The sequence below is a fragment of the Pyrgilauda ruficollis genome, unplaced genomic scaffold (assembly GCF_017590135.1).
Source record: "Pyrgilauda ruficollis isolate IOZ18807 unplaced genomic scaffold, ASM1759013v1 scaffold161, whole genome shotgun sequence".
Classification (NCBI taxonomy): Eukaryota; Metazoa; Chordata; class Aves; order Passeriformes; family Passeridae; genus Pyrgilauda; species Pyrgilauda ruficollis.
In genome coordinates, this window is record NW_024514876.1 from 1115930 (window position 1) to 1132076 (window position 16147).

Here is a 16147-nt window from a genome sequence, read left to right on the forward strand (position 1 = left end):
ACAAAAATTATTGTCAAGCGATCAGGGGCTTTGTTGGGAAATTTCTGTGACTAAAGGACAACACTGATGTCCAGAATCATCCTGCAGGAGAGGAAAAGGCCAAGCAATTTCCAGAGAAATAGACAAAAAGGCCTTCCAGGATTTGGAGCCTGTGTGTGCTGCTGTATACCAAAATCAGAAATTCTCTCAGCAGCTGCAGTTCCTGGGCCCTGCAGGTTTTACCCACGGCTTTGTCTCCTCTCAGGGAACGTCCCAGCTCCACGTGGAGCTCAGTGAGCACACACACGTGTCCCAGCAGCCCTGGTTTCAGCAGAATCCAACCCCACTGGGGCAAAACCCAGCTCTTGGGGCTGCACAGAGAGAAACTCCTGTTTTCAGGGCAGAGTTGACTGATTCCCTGGGAGATAACGTGTTTCTTCTAAGTTTTGGCCACACCAAGCAGCCAGAAAGAGCTTCAACCCCCGTGCCAGGGCGGGGAGTGGGAGAGGAAAAAAACAAAGCCCTTGATGGATGACTAACCCAGGCTCAGCTCCTGGGCTGTGTTGCATGAGTCCCTTTGAAGAGTTTCACACTTTTGCAGCTCCTGGTTCTGCCTCGCCAGGGGGACACAGCTGGGGACAAAGCTCCTGCTCAAACGTCACCCCTGGACTGTGTGCAGAGGGGAGCACAGCAGAGCTGGGCCCCCGCAGACGTGGCTTCCACCAGGCTCTGGAGGCTCGCAGACCTGGAAAGGCACCAGATCTGCACAAGACTCATCCAGCTGTGTTGCCAGCAGCTCCTGGCAGGCCCCCACGCCCTCCCCTCCCGCGCCGGCGCTGCCTGCGCAGCCCCGGCAGCCGGAGGCTGTTTTGGAGCTGCACAGAACAACGGACAGAAAAGGTCTCCCCAACAGCACAAACAAGCCCTGAAAAGCTGCCAGAGCCTCCTGCCTCCTCCTCTGGGCTGCCTGGTCCAGGCACTGCCCAGGCTGTGGCTGCTGGACCGGGGAAGGTCATCATGGAATCACGGAGTGGTTCGGGTTGGAAGGACCTCAGGATGGGGAGTGATGCCTTGGGAAGGCTGACCTGGAACAGAGACTGGACAGAGCTAAAGAATGAAGCAGGGATTTATTGGGAGGCCTCAACAGATCCACCTTGGGCAGCACAAGAGCCCAGCCAGGGCTGCACCCCAGGTGAAGCCAAAATGGTCACAAAATGAACCCAAAATGAGCCAAAATGGTCACAAAATGCCCCACTGGTCACGGGGTCTCTCACTTTTATAATTCTGCTCCATTTGCATAGTGGAGTCAATTATCCAATTACAGCTCCATGCAGTCCCATCCTTCTTGTTTTTCTCTCTTCAGCCCACGTTGTCTCAGGCTCTTGGGCCTGAGATTTGGATCACTTGGTCCCCAGCTGGAGAAGGAATTGTTCTGTCTCCCTGCTCTGTGAACAGAGCTCACCATCCCATAATATGAAGCCCAGACCCACACACTAAAGCAGCACAGAACCTGAAAAACATAAAAACTAAAACCTGAGGCATCAGGAGCAGTCCCACAGTGCCACAGGTCCTGTCCCAGCTGCCCAGGCCAGGGCATGGAGGTGATGCTCTAGTGAGACAAAAGCTGCTCCTCCCAGGGGACTCCAGGCACAAGTCCCACCCCCAGCAAGGATGAGCTCCAGCAGGGAAAGGAGCCCCCTCTACAATCACCAGTGCAGAAAGAGCCTTCCCACCCAGGGAATTTCCTCCTGCAGCCATGGGGGAGGTCATGGCACACGGCCTGAAACACACCATGGGATGGAAATGCTTCTGTCTTCTCCCTGACATCTGAAACAAAAAAAAACCAGAGATTATAGGAAAAGCCCAGCACAGAAAGAACCTCCCAAAGCACTGCTGACCTCCTCAGGGCCTGAGTGACAACCTCAGGAATGACAGGACAGCCCAGGCAGGCTGTGAGTGACCCACAGCACGTCCAGGATGAGTCCATGGTCACCATCCCCCTGTGGCTGCAGCCATCCTGGGAGCCAGCAGGGACAGAAAGCTGGGACAGGGGACAGCAGGGACGTGGTCTCCTCCACGTCCTTCCCCCAGAGCCACTCTCCTCTTGCCTTGGGTCACGGGTTCCCTGTCCCTGGAGAGGGCTCCAAACCCCTGAACTCCCCACAGGGACCAGGAGCTCTCCTGGAGAGCTGCTGACACCATGTGGGAACGGCTGGGAAGTGATCCACACACACCTGCCCTCCGAGCCAGGACTCCTGAAAAACTCGGGAAAACTTACCCCGATGTAAAGGAGTGGGATCAGATTGTGTCACTGATATCACATGGAATCCCTCCCAGCAATCAGGCTAAAAAGCGGAGTTGCTCTCCTTTGGTTTCATTTAAATCTGTTGGAAGTGATTTTAAATGGCTTTGATTCTCTGGACTTCTCCCTCTGGATCAGCCCATGCCTCTTCCATGGGACTTCAATAATCCATTCTCAGTGCTGAACTCCGTCCTGTTTCCCACATCCTCCCAAAAAATGACATCTCCCACAGCTCACCTTCCGCTGGCTTTGTACCCAAATTTCCTAGACAGCCCTGAAAAGCATAAATGGCCTTTTCCAGCCACCTCCTACCACGTGGGACCCTGTGGGGAAACTCCAGTGCAGCTGCTCTGGAAAAATCCCAGCCTGGAAAATGGGATTTGTCAGGCAGCAGAAGATGCTTTTTTCCAGCAAGCTTTACCCAGACACCCTCCTCCCCACGAGGCCTCGTTGTGCTTTTCAGTGTCTCACCACACAGAACTGGTGGCTTCAGCTTCTGAGTTTGCAGCTGAACTGAGAAAAAACACTGTCACCTCTGCCATCAGTGGCTCGAAGGCTTCTCACCGTTATTCAGGTGACAAGGAACGTTGAAGAAGTGTGAATTTTGCACCGAGGTGAAGCTACAGCTGGCAGAGGCTGGGACAGAAACTCTGACAGCAACTCTCCCTCTGCTGGGAGGTTCTGCCACCCTAAAACCCCACCGTGCACACAAACTGTCCTGGAGTCATTCCTGGGTGAAAAATAAAGATCTCGAGTTATTTGAGAGCATCCAAGGGGGCTGTGAGGATGAAGGGAAGGGAAGGGAAGGGAAGGGAAGGGAAGGGAAGGGAAGGGAAGGGAAGGGAAGCTGAGGGCACTGGGCTCTTCAGCATCCTCCTGGTGGGCAGCTCTGATCTCTGCTCTGGTGACCAGAGGGAACAGCTGGAGCTGTGCCGGGGTGGTTTAGGTTGGATTTTGGGAAAGGTTCTTATCCCAGAGGGTGCTCAGGCACTGAACAGACTCCCCAGGGCATGGTCACAGCCCCAAGGCTGGCACAGCTCCAGGAGTGTTTGTAGAACCCTCTCAGCACAGGGTGGGATTGTTGGGGTGTCCTGTGCTGGGACAAGATCTGGAGTGGATGATCCTTGAGGGTCCCTTCCAGCTCAGGATATTCCCTGATTCTGTCTTTGTCAGCAAAGATGCACATGAAAATTAACAGTTTTTAATGCAGAAACATGCCAATCTCAGGCTCAGTTTCCAAGGGGTGCCCAAACCCCTCAGACACTCTCCCAGTCCCTCTGTGCCCCTCCTGCATGTGTGAGGAACAACTGAACCCCCCATTTCCCCCCAAACCCACTCCCTGCAAACTGAAACCTCCCTGGCTCCGCACACGTTTATCCACCCGCGTTTTGCCTTTTCCCCCTTGTTTGCATAGCAAAAAAAAAAAAAAAAAAAAAAAAAAAAAAAAAAAAAAAAAAAAAGCCCTTTTTTGTGGCTTCTGCACAAGACAAAGGAACAAAAACAACCCCGCTCGCCCCACCTATGCCACCGGCTTTTATCTGCGGGGGCCAGAGCCCAGAGCCCACCCCTTCAGAGCTTATGGAAATAAACACTCGGTGACAGCAAATCTGTTTTCAAGGAAAAGTTCCCACACCCCCTTACAAAACATTTCGTTGTTTTTTTTTTTTTTTTTCCCCCGGAATGTGTCCGTGTGTCTCCCCTGCACGGCACAGCACGGGAACCCTCACCTGCCTCCCTGCTGTGCTCACCTATCCCCTCCTGCCACCCCCCCTGCTCACCTGTCCCCATCTGCCCCTCCCGTCCCCACCTGTCCTTCCCTCTCTCACCTGTCCCCAGCTGTCCCCACCTGCCCTCACCTGTCCCCACCTGCCCTCACCTGTCCCCAACTGTCCCCAACTGTCCCCAGCTGTCCCCAACTGTCCCCACGTGTCCTCGCCTGTCCCCAGCTGTCCCCAGCCGTTCCCCCCGCGCTCTCCTGTCCTCACCTGGCCCCTTTCCCTCCCTCCTGGTCACCAGATCCACTGGGAGAACCGGACCCAGCGGAGACCCCCCCCGAGCCACCACAGCCACTGGATGCACCGGGAGAGCCGGAGACCCCCGAGCCACCGCATCCACCGGGAGAACCGGACCCAGTGGAGACCCCCCTGAGGCACCGGATCCACCGGGAGACCCAGATCCACCGGAGACCCCCCCTGAGCCAATAGAGCCACCAGACCCACCGGGAGAACCGGGCCCACTGGAGACCCCCCGAGCCACCACAGCCACCGGATCCACCGGGAGAACCGGAGATCCCCCTGAGCCAATACAACCACCGGGAGAACCGGGCCCACCGGACCTCCCCCCCGAGCCACCAGCAGAGCCATCCCTGGCACAGGTGCCCAGAGCTGCTGTGGCTGCCCCATCCCTGGAGGTGCCCAAGGCCAGGTTGGACAGGGCTTGGAGCACCCTGGGATGGTGGAAGGAGTCCCTGCCCATGGACAGGATGGGTGTTGAGGTTCCTTGCAGTCCAGACTATTCCATGAGTGTGATTCCAGCTGTGATTTTATGAACACGGCTGTCACTGTGGGGCAGTACTGCAGGAGTGGAACTGCAGCAGGATGCAGGAGCTGCAGATGCCACCAGGATGGAGACTCAATTAACCTTGTGTGTTTTTTCTGCCCTGCATCATCTCCCAGGAAAGTTTCTGAATCTCTCAGAGCTGTGTGCTGTGTCAGTCAAGGGGAGCAGCTGGTGCCCTTCAGTGTTTTCATTAAGGGTCTAAAAGCTCCGTTTGGTGCTCAGATGTGCTCGTGCCTCTCAAGCAGATGCTGTTCCCACTTCCCTTCTCATCACTGCCACAGGGAGCAGGTGATGCCCAGGAAATCCACAAAAACCATTCCTGGCTGCAGCTGGCATCTTCTCCTTCCAGCACAGCCTCCCACCAGGTGAATCCCAGTGTCCCTGTCAGAGCCACCCAGCACAATTCCCATTCCTCCAAACCTTGAACAACACAGTGGCAAAGCCCAGCTGGAAACCAGGCAGGAGAGTCACACTTTTTATCACTCTGGCACCTCCTGAGGGTCTCAGGGCCCTTTGGAGATGGGAGCCAAGCTCCCACTGTGTGGCACAGAGGGAGAGAAGCGAGCCCAAGGTGATGCTCGGGCTGTGAGCAGAGCTGGGCAGCTGCTCCCAATGTCACGAGCTCGTTCCCGGTCCCGATTTGCTGGCAGAGCCCGTGGCACTGGAATTCGCAGGGCTGGAGGAAGCAGCACTGCAGCACTCGGGTATGGAAATGAGCCGATAAATAGAGCATGACCCGCGGAGCAGGGGAAGGGCATTGCAGCGGGAGAGTCTGGGAGCTGATCCCTTCCCCGTGCCCTGACACCGCGGGTGATCCCCCGGGAGAGGCAGAGGGAGCACAAGTGCTAACCCACAAACACTCAGGAAAGCAACAAAAACCAGGGGCAAAACCGTCTTGTTCTTGTAAATTCTTTTTTGGTTTGTTCTGTTTTCCCACGGCGCGTTTTTTTTCGTGAGAAAAGTCCTGAAAGCTCCTAATGGCAAAAATAAAAATGAAAGAGGCTGGTGTGCCCCTCCTGGCACTGGGTCAGGCTCATCCCTGTGCTCAGGATCCAGCCCCGGCAGTATTTCCTTCACCTCAGAGCTCCTCGGAGGAGAATGCCGGCGTTACCTGGCGGAAATGGGATGCTGCTGAGGCAGAGGTGAAATCCCCAAAATCCTCTGCAGCAGTGGCACCGACCTCAGATTTCCCAACCCACCTGCCTCCGTGGTTTGCCTGGAGCTGCAAATCCTCCTGTGCCCTAATCTGTGGAAGCTGTAACCCCGAGGGATGCCAGAGCAACCGTGGAAGTGCCAGCGAGCCCTTCTGCCTCCCGGGAGCATCCTCGCAGCTCCATTAGCGTCCATTAGCAGCTTCCTCTCCTTTGCCGGGCAGGGAGTGTGGTCCTGTGAAAGTTGGCGTCGTGGTGGTCCCGGGGGCTGCCGGAGCAGGAAGGAACCGCGGGAGGCTCCGCTCCTTCCTTTTCCTGCAGGCTCGGACAATAGCAGGGCAAGGGCTGCAAAGAGAAGAAGCAATGGGTCCCCCAAAGCAATGTTGTGGTAAAGAGGCACCTCTTTTTTTGTCCCCTGGAGGGGTTTCAGGGCGCCGGTTCTTTGCTGTGAGCTGTCCCTGCTATCAGGTTTTTAGGGGTTGTTGTTATTATTGTTGTGGATAAAGTGGGTAAGGATGGTGAGATAGGTGAGGATCGCTCAGTGCTGGAGGGCTGCCAGGGGCTGTGAGTGGGACAGGGAAGTGCAGCTCCCTCCCTGCAGCTCTGCAGGGACAGGCACATGCACGTTTCCATCTCACAATGGCTCAGCCCCACTGAAATCTGCAGCAACCTTTGAGGGACTGAGGATCAAACACTCTCCCAGCAGCTTTCCCAGATTTTTCCCATGCCATGGCCTTACCATCCCACTCAGAGAGCCCTTTGCATCCCTGGGCAAAGGGCAAAGGCTGCAAAGGAAGAGCTCAGGACCGTGTGGGACAGCAATGGATGGACTCACAGGAGAGCTTTGGCCAGGACAAAGCTGCCTCTCCACTGGCCTGGCCTGAGGCCGAGGGGGGATCCAGTGCCCTTCCCATCCCGCAGCCTGGCAGCAGCCGGGGCTGGGCTGAGGGAGCCTTTGGCCCCGCTGTGCCCGCACTGCGGCTGGAAACAGCCTCCATAAATACCAAAATGCTTCCAGCGTGACAAGTGTCAGCAGCTGTGAGTCAGCCCTTGGCACCGCCTGCAGCCACCGAGCGTGCTCCCATTGCTTGGGGTCCCCTGGAACGCGCAGCCCACTCCCCTGGGCTGCGGTCACACCTGGTGTGACGCCCGGGCCGCAGGGATCTGGGGAAGATGTCGCTTCCCAGGAAGCACTGGAGCACTTTGTGCACGGCCAGTGTGGGATTCAGCGGGGAAAACGGATCCTGAGAGCTTGTCCCAAGCTCTTCTCCCAGGAAAAATCTGGGAACAGCTGCTGGGAGAGTGTTTGATCCTCAGTCCCTCAAAGGCTGCTGGGGATTTCAGTGGGGCTGAGCCATTGTGAGATGGAAACGTGCATGTGCCTGTCCCTGCAGAGCTGCAGGGAGGGAGCTGCACTTCCCTGTCCCACTCACAGCCCCTGGCAGCCCTCCAGCACTGAATGATCCTCACCATCCTTGCCCACTTTATCCCAGTAAACCCAGAATAATCAGCCTATTCTTCTCCAGCCCTTTGTTGCTGCACCCATCCGGGGGCCCTCAGCACACCTTGGCTCTACCTTTCCCCTTCCTGCCGTCCCTGCTCGTTCCTCCTCACCCCTGCTATTAGCAGCTAGAGCTGTAATTAACATTCTGGCTGTGCCCAGAACCCTCTCCCTTCCCTCCTCGCAGGGTTTACGGTTTTTCCGTTGAACAAATATGGGAGCAATTCCCCTATTTGCCAATCCCTATCAGTGCTGGTGTGGGGCACCGCAGCGAGAGCAAACAGAGCTGATTGTGGAGGGGAAAAGTGAGTGTGGAAAGCAATTGTTCTCCTTGAGTTCACCTTGATAACAGAGACGCCAGCTCCAAGACAAAAGCTGTTTCACGGTTCCATGCCCTGGGGTTGCAGAAGTCTCACTCCTGAAAAAGGAAAGGATGGTGGTGTTAGTTAAAAACGCAGCTCGGAGGTGGGAGGGAGAGACCAGGCAGAGTGAGAAGAGCTGAGCTTCATTTCCTTTTCTTCTTCCACCACCGTGAAACCTCCAGCAACTCTCCTAGCCCGGAGAAGAGAACCTCACCAGGATTACTTGTTTGGAAGCTGTCAGCAGCTGCAGTTCAGAGGTTAATGTCTCTCCCATCGCCGTGCTGTCAGGGTGTGCAGAAATGCTTCTGCTGGGAGGTCACTGGAGCGCAAACAAGAACAGGTGTGATGGCTCCATCTCACCCCATCCCCACCTGTGCACCTGCACCGTCAGCCCAGCTGCCAGCAGGACTTAGGGCCAGGTTTCTTTGCAGCAGGAGCAGCAGGAACAGCCCAACCTTGCACTGATGGGAAACAAACCCCTGAGGACCTCACTCTGCAGAGGGGAAGCCTCTGTTATCTGTGGGTACACACAAACACAAACAACTCCAGGATTTCTCCTCCTGGATTTCTCCTCCTGATTTTCTCCTCCAGGATTTCTCCTCCTGGATTTTTCCTCCTGATTTTCTCCTCCAGGATTTCTCCTCCTGATTTTCTCCTCCAGGAGAGCCCCCTCTTGCTGAGGAGCTCTGGGGGCTTCTCCCAGCACACAGCACCCCTGGGATAGCCAGTGGCCAGAGAGTCTGAGCCAGCTTATGGATTTAATGATGAAACTGCTGCTGGCTTACTGGGTTGGGCAAGTCCTGCTGCCCAGCAGCTCAGCCTGGGAGTGACCAGGACAGCCTCCTCCAAAAATCCCTGGGATTTAGTGCCGATAGTTGCTGGAAGGGCTCCAAGTGTGGGGTTTTTTCAGGCAGCATCTCCAGAGCCCTGTGTCGCTGGTCACGTACAGCAGGAGTGTGGAAGTGCTCCCTGATCCATGGCTAACGTGCTCTTTGGAGGGGTCTGAGGTGTTCTGGCTCTGCCTGGCTGGGAGCAGAGCCTGAGGCAGTGCCTGGAGACCAGAGGATAAAGAAACAGCTCCCAGGGGCTCAACCACAGCAGCAGGAGTGCTGCTGCTCCCCAGGAAACCCTTCCCACCTGGATGGCCCCAGGGCCTGTGCCCTCACACCCCTCACACCCTGGTGAGGGGCCTGGAGCAGGCACTGGGGAGATCCTCTGGTTCCTGAGAACCCCCTGTTTGCAGAGGCCCCTCAAACCACCCAGCTGAGGGTCCCCAGGGCTCTGCTGGCTCCAGGGGGACTCTGGTGACTCTGCAAGGGGATGGTGTCACTTGGCACAGGCTGAAATACGTCTGTGGTGGGGAGCCAGAGGCTTTGTGATTCACTGAACATGACATCAGTGTGGAATGGCTCATGGCTGGACCCAGGGTGGATCCTGGAAGCATTTTTCTAAGGAAAGTTTTGGACAATGACGTCCCAGCTTCTGACAGAGGATGATGCCACGTGGGACAAGCTGTGCTGCCTTTTCCTGCCTTCCCACAGCAATAGGGAGGCAGGTACTCCCCACGTGAGGTTTCCTCACTGGAAATGATCCATCAAAAGCTGCTGCAGGGAAAAGGGCTTGTGGCTAAGGAAAGAAGAGCTCAGTCCCTAACTCTTTGAGGTTCTGAGAGCAAAATGCACCTGCAGATGCATGCTGTGGACAGCTGTGCTGTGCTCCTTTGCTTGCTTCAAACCTCTGGGAAACACCCCAGGGAAATCCAAGGTGTTCATCCTGGGGGACACTTCCTCACGACAGTGCTGGGCATCACCATCCTTGGGGCAGGGAGCCCGGGGATGCCAGGATGAGCTTTTTGGCACATCCTCAACAGCCGGCGTCACACAGCACTCTCCAGAAGAGGGGTTTTCTCCGCGCCCCACCTGCACAGCCAGGTAACTCCTGGTGGGAGGCAGCAGCAGGAGCCCCCGGGGCTGTGCCATGCCGGGCAGCAGCGGGGCCCCATCCTGTGTCCTTGACGTCAGTGGTTTTCCCCTGGCAGAGCCCGGCGTGTGCAGGCACAGACCTGGAGCCGTGCTCAGCCCTGCCCACGCCTCTGGCACGTCCCTGCTGCTCTCGCATTCCCTCTGCACAGCCCCGGCCGCCGGCCCCACCGCAAGGCACGGAGACGAGGAGCTTTCCCCGTCCCTTCCCTGCTCCCCACCGGCCCCGCTGCTTCCAAGCATGATGTGACTTCCCTGGAGCTTTACTTCCAGACCGTGAAAATCGTAACTGCGAGGTCTAGAAAACAAAAGGGCCTTTCTCGCTGAGAGGAGGCTGATTAACACCCCCTGAGGGCAAGCGAAGGGCCTCGTCACCCTTCTGAGTAAATATGTTTTGTTATTCCATGAAAAGGGTGACTCACCTGCCTACGAGGTCCCTGCAGCCACACGTGGCTGGTACAGGAGCCCCGAGGTAACAGGGTCTGGGGGGGGTGTGAGGGGCTGTCCCTGCCCCAGAAACAGCCTCTCCAGGGGTGCCCAAACGCTGAGGAGCTCAAACCCCCCCAGTGCTGAGAGCTTCGGGCTCCCACGCGGTGCCCAGCAGCTCCCACAGCAGAGGAAGGGGCTGGTTTGGCCGGGGGAATCTCTGGGGGTGTTTGGACACGGCAACAGGGCCCAGTTAGAGACCCTTGGGGTCGTTTGGGATTTTCTCTGCTGCCCTGTGCCACTGGTGGAGTCCAGGGCAGGTCAGGAACCCCTCCGAGGTTCCTTGGGAGCTGCCCAGACCTGCTCTGTGCCAGCTGTGCCATCAATGCCCAGAATGCCACAGCCCTTTGTGGCTTTTTCAGCCAGGTATTGCAGCACTTAACATGTTTTCTTCTTTTTTTTTTTGAAGGTCCCAGAGGAAAGAGGAAGGCTGTAGAAGGGAGAAGAGAATGAAGGAGAAAAATAGAAGCAGTCTGCTTTCTGCACAGATTTATTACTCAGTTAAATTCCCAGGACACTTCTGGGGTGCTGGACATGGTGTCACTTTATTTCACCTGTGTCAGACTTCTGGAAGGTTTTCCAGAGAGTTGGTGCAGTGGCAACTCAGGACACAGGGCAGAGCAGCTGCTTGGGCCAATTCACGAGTTTTATTTGTTCTTTTTTTAGCTGTCAGGTTCATACTTTGTCCTTTATGAGCACGTCCTGGGTAGGGCCATGCCTGGAGAAATCTGCTCTGCACAGACAGGTGGGGTTTAGCCAAGGGAAGAAAGGAGCCACCTTCAGAGGGGTCGCAGAGAATTCTGCCACAAACACTGCTGAGCGGGGTTCCCACACTGAAGAAGGCCCTGGAGGACAAATCCTTATTCCAGCTCTCCTGCATGGCCCCAACACTTCAGGTCCAAGGCTTCCCACCTTGCCCACGCCCATCCTGCAGCCCCGGGAGCTCCATGGACCCCCTCCCCTCACACAGGGACCAAACCCTCGGTTCCAAGAAGAGGTGACAAAGAGAGGGATGTTTCATCCTTTTCTCCTCGTTTGCACAGGTGCATTCCAGGGAAGCACTCCCAACTCTTATTCATGAGCAATATTTGTTCTCCTGAAAATGTTCTTTTATGTTGGGTCCCTCGTTGGTGTCTGGGCGTTTATTTTGCTCAAATCCCAGAAACAAGGAGCCACACATTTGCAGCCCTGCAGGAGGGACTCTGTGGCTCTCTGCCTCTCTTGTTCTTCCCCCAGCCTATCCTGTGGCTGCTCCAGTTTTCCTTGGCCATCTCCAGCTGTGGGCAGAGTGCTGTCCCCTGTCACTCTCTCGCTCCTCCCCATTTCCCTCTGCTCCTGGGAACAGAAAAGTGGCATTAACTTGCTGCTGACCACCCCATCCCATCCATGCCACCATGGTCTTGCCCATTTTCACACCTATATCAGCATTAATAAAGTTTAGGGGTGTATTAATAAAGTTTAGGGATGTATTAATAAAGTTTAGGGCTTTCAGGGTGGGAAAATCCAGGATGAGGCAGAGGTTTGTTCTTGGTGGGATTTTCACTGCAGGGGAAGTTCTCCTGCACAGCTGAACTGGCTGGCATGTGCTTCTCACAGGCATTGCTGCTTCAACCCAAAACCTCTGCAGTAAATTCAGTGTAAGCTGGATTCTAATTGGGGTAACAGAGCCGTGATGTAATATTTTTACACCTTTGTGACACAGATTCAGGGGCAGGGCAGATCACCCTGCTGCGTGGAGAGCCCATCCTGCACCCCATTAATTTTTCCCTGCTGATCTTCTGTGGGTACAGAGAGCACCAAGAAAATGTAACAGCCTGGCCAAAGAGCCACTGAACTCCTTGGCCTCACTGCAGAACCAGCAACGTCAAAGCCAGAGGTAAATTATTTTTTTTCTGAGGGGTCTTGTGACATCTCTGCATTTGCTTCAGCACTGGGGAGGAGTTTGACAGCCCTGCTGCAAACAAACCATTTTCTACAGCAGCTGCTCCCCCAGGCCATCTCCTCATGCCTTGCACAACACAGACAGAAAAGCAGAGAGAAAAGACAGAAAAGCAACGTTAGGGCAAAACAAGAATTGCAATTTGGCTTCCTAAGTGCCAATAGCAGCAACATCCCTCTGCCTGGACAGAGAATTGCATCACTCCAGGACACAGAGGCCTCTTCAGCCTGGGGCCAGCCCTGGATGTGAACACGCAGCAAACAGCTTTGCACTGATTTCTGGGATGCTGAGCATGTTGATGTCAGCAGGGGATGTCACTGGAAGGTGACAGTGGAGGTGACAGTGCCTTCCTGTGGGGAGGCCACTCTGGCTCAGGTGGGTCCCATCCAGTCCCCCCTCAGTGAGCCAGGTGCTGGCTGCAGCTGGGCACTGGGGTGGCACAGCACAGAGGCATTTTGGGCTGATCTCTCCAAAGAAGGTGCCTAGCCCTGAGCACATTTTATCCTTCTGAGCTTCCCAGGGCTGTGAACAGAGTCAAAACCTGTGGGTGCTCAGACCTGGGACCAGAGCATGGAGTCACCTTGTTCTGCTGCCAAAACCTTCCCCTTTCCCCAGCCTTGGTGCTTCCCTGTCCTTTATAACCACCCGAGCACCCCAGGACAGAGAAAAAGCTCAGCTTGAGGGACCCAACCCCACGTTCCTCCCCTTTGGCCCCCTCCAGCTGGAGTCAGGCTGATGTGTGTGTGATACTGAACCTCCTCAGGTTAGAAATTCCATCTGTCAAGGATGTCATCCAGGTGAACTTTACCAGCCAGGAAGAGGAAGGCTTCCAGGAAATCACTCGCACTGCAATCCCAGAGCCATCACGGATGGGAAGAGGCTGTGCTGGCCGTGTCAAACTGTTTGCCCAGGGATGTAAGGACAGGAAAAAACAATAGCTGGTAATAAATGAAAGGTTGGAAAGATTGTAAAGTGAGATGAAGGAATTTAAGGCAGGGAGTTTATATGGCCTATTTCCTGATAAAATCAGACGTTTCAAAGTGTCCTTTCACAGTGTGGCAACACTGCAGCGAGCCCAAGGCATTTATGGGCAGCAGAATAGGCAGTTTCCTTGAAAAAGGATATTTCAGAGACATGGTTTTAAAGGTTGCTCCACGGCTCTGTGCCCACTGACACTGGAAGAAACCCTTGAGCCAGAATGTACAGCAATCCAGAAGGATGCTTGGGGGTTATTTATTATCCCCTGTTCCCAGTGTGGGAATGCTGAGTGCAGCAGTCAGGCCTGTCTGCTCTGGGCTGGACACTGCAAACACAGGTCTGAGACTTGGTTACCTTTCAATATGCTTTTCAATCCTCTCCCTGTAATATAGCAGGGATAACAGCGCAGTGGTGACGGCGTGGCAGACCCTTGGATGGCGACAGACGCCCTTTAACCAGACTGATAATGTCTTTCCCTTTGAACCAATCTCCCTCCTCAAGGCAGCACCTTTGCCACGAGGCAGTGACCCAGGACAGGCAGTCCCCAAGTCTGCTGCTCCTCCCACAAATGTGTCCGTGCTGCCTGGTACCCCTGGAAAGAAGCAGGAGGAACTCAGCTCCAATGTTCCAGCTGGAAAGGAGTCTGTGCTTGTTGTTCCCTCTTCATTTATTGTCACAGCTGACAGCCAAGACTGGGACAGGCTGAAGCACTGTCCCCACCAACACCGCCAGGCTGAGGGCTGGGGGATGCAGGGGCAGCTTGTCCTTGGCAGCTGTAGCACCGACTCCTCACCTGCCCCAGGGGTTTACCTTGCTCTGCTCCAGCTTCAAGCCGTGCTGGCCGGCAGCTCCCTGCCCGTGCCGGGTGCCCCGGGGCAGCCTCGCCCCTCGCCAGCCCCGCTCTGCCCCGGCTGCCACCCCAAAAACCCCAAACCCCGCGTCTGGCTCTTCCCTCTCGCACCACACCTGCGGGGCACGGAGGGGCGGCGAGGCTCGGCCCAGGTGGGAGGGACCGGGCTCCCGTTAAATCCCAGCTCCCCGGGGAGCCGGTCCCCGCACGGACCCACCCTCGTGCTTTATGAGCTCCAGGTGCCGGAGGTGCTGCAGCGGAGCCGCGCGGGAGTGGGGACGAGCCGCTGCAGCCCAGGTACCCCCAGTGCTGATTCCCAGGGCCAGCTCTGCCTCTGCCCTGCCTCTTCCAAGTCCCTTTTTTTCCTTTCAGTTCTCGTGCTAAGGCTGCGTGCAGCTCGTGTCGGTTCTTCCCTTCCATCGCTCCTCTTGCTGCTGCTTTGCATTTAGCTGGGGGTTAATCTCCTGCCTTGGGAGGAATCCTCAGGGATCCTCCTCCTCCTTGCCTCAGGGGTCTGATAAGCCAAGATGTGGTTGTTCCTGCCCCAGCAGTGCTGCCAGGGGGCAGAAACTGGGCAGTGGTGATCCAGGGTGGGGAAGGCTGCTGGATAGTGCTGGGAGCAGTGGTGTGGAGTTATGCATATTGCTCTAGCTGAGGTTCTGAGGTTTTCTCAGCAGTCCATGGGGTTTATGACATGAGCAATTACCTTTCTTACCCTTCTGAAGCTTATTTAAGATTTCCAGTGGTGTTTGTTGTCTGTGCATGTTTCCTCCACTGCCTCAAGTGAGCTCAGCTGAGGTGAAGTGGCTGGGATTGTGTGCTCCAGTGTCTCCTTCCTCCCCGTGGGAGGCTGTGGTGTGGGAATTGTGGAGAGTTCAAGGCAATAAAAGTGCCATGTGGGAGCAGAGGTTTGTGTGGGGCTCTGAGTTACTCAGGGTGTTGTGGTACCACTGAACCTTTTCAAGCCACAGCCAGCCAGGAAGGTCAGAGTACAGGGAATGGGGTCAGTAACCCTGTGCTGTGAAACCAAAACCAAGTTCTGGGCCTCCATGCTTGTGTCAGAGGACAGGGATTATCAGAAGCTGTGCAGCCAGCGCTGCAGGTGGGAGTGCTTGGATCTGCTGCTGGTGTAGGTAGATGTATTGGGAAGAAAATGAAGTCTGGGGAGGGGAGGAAATTAATCTAGTCCCACCTGTAGTTCTTGGACCCAAGGGAAGAGCCTGAATCATGTTCTGGTGCCTCATGAGGTTTGCAGGCCTGGCTGCAGCACCGTGCACTGCAGGGGATGTGCCCAGGCCAGCACAGATTTCAGGGCCCTTCTGAAACACCTGTAGTGTGCAGAGCCCCCCCGTGCAGCAGCTGCCACCCTCTCCCTCCCCTTGGCACCCCTGAAATGCAGGGAAACAGCCTCTGATACGGCAGAGTCCTCTGGTGCTGCCTGGTGAGTCCCACAAGGGCTGGAGGGAGATGTTCCCATGGTCTCAGAGAAGAAACATCCTGGCATGTGCTCCGAGGAGCTTGTTAGTGTCTGTTCCTGTAACTCATCTCAAGCATTCTTAGGATCTGCTAATTTAGCCTATTTTTAGACAGACACCCTGTTCTAAAGCCGCTGTTGTCCCTGAGCCTCCCATGTCAACTGCTCACCCACAAAGAGGGGAGGGGAAACTTCTCCTGCCGTGCTGGGACCTCTCTTGGAAACGAGGACCAGGCTCTGTGCTGCTCTTGTACCCAGAGAAGCTCTTGCCAGAGGGGGAAGAGCTGTCCCGGGAGAGGAAAAGGCTGTAATGCAGTGGGAGGGGGAGCTGCTGGAGCAGCGATTTCAACATTCCTAACAACCCGCCTCCTCCAAAAGCCTGGAGACCCTTCCAGAAGCCTGAAGTGTTGCTAAACAAGCAGCGCTTTGGGAGGGGGGGTCACCGGGGGTGGGTGGCTCCTGCTGGGGATGCTCTCGGGTTGCACTGGAGGGTTTCTCGTTGCCCCACAAAAACATCCCGCTCTGGCACCGCTCATGCGGCTGCTGCCCCATCCTGCGGCTCCGGGCGCTGGGCAGATACCAAGATG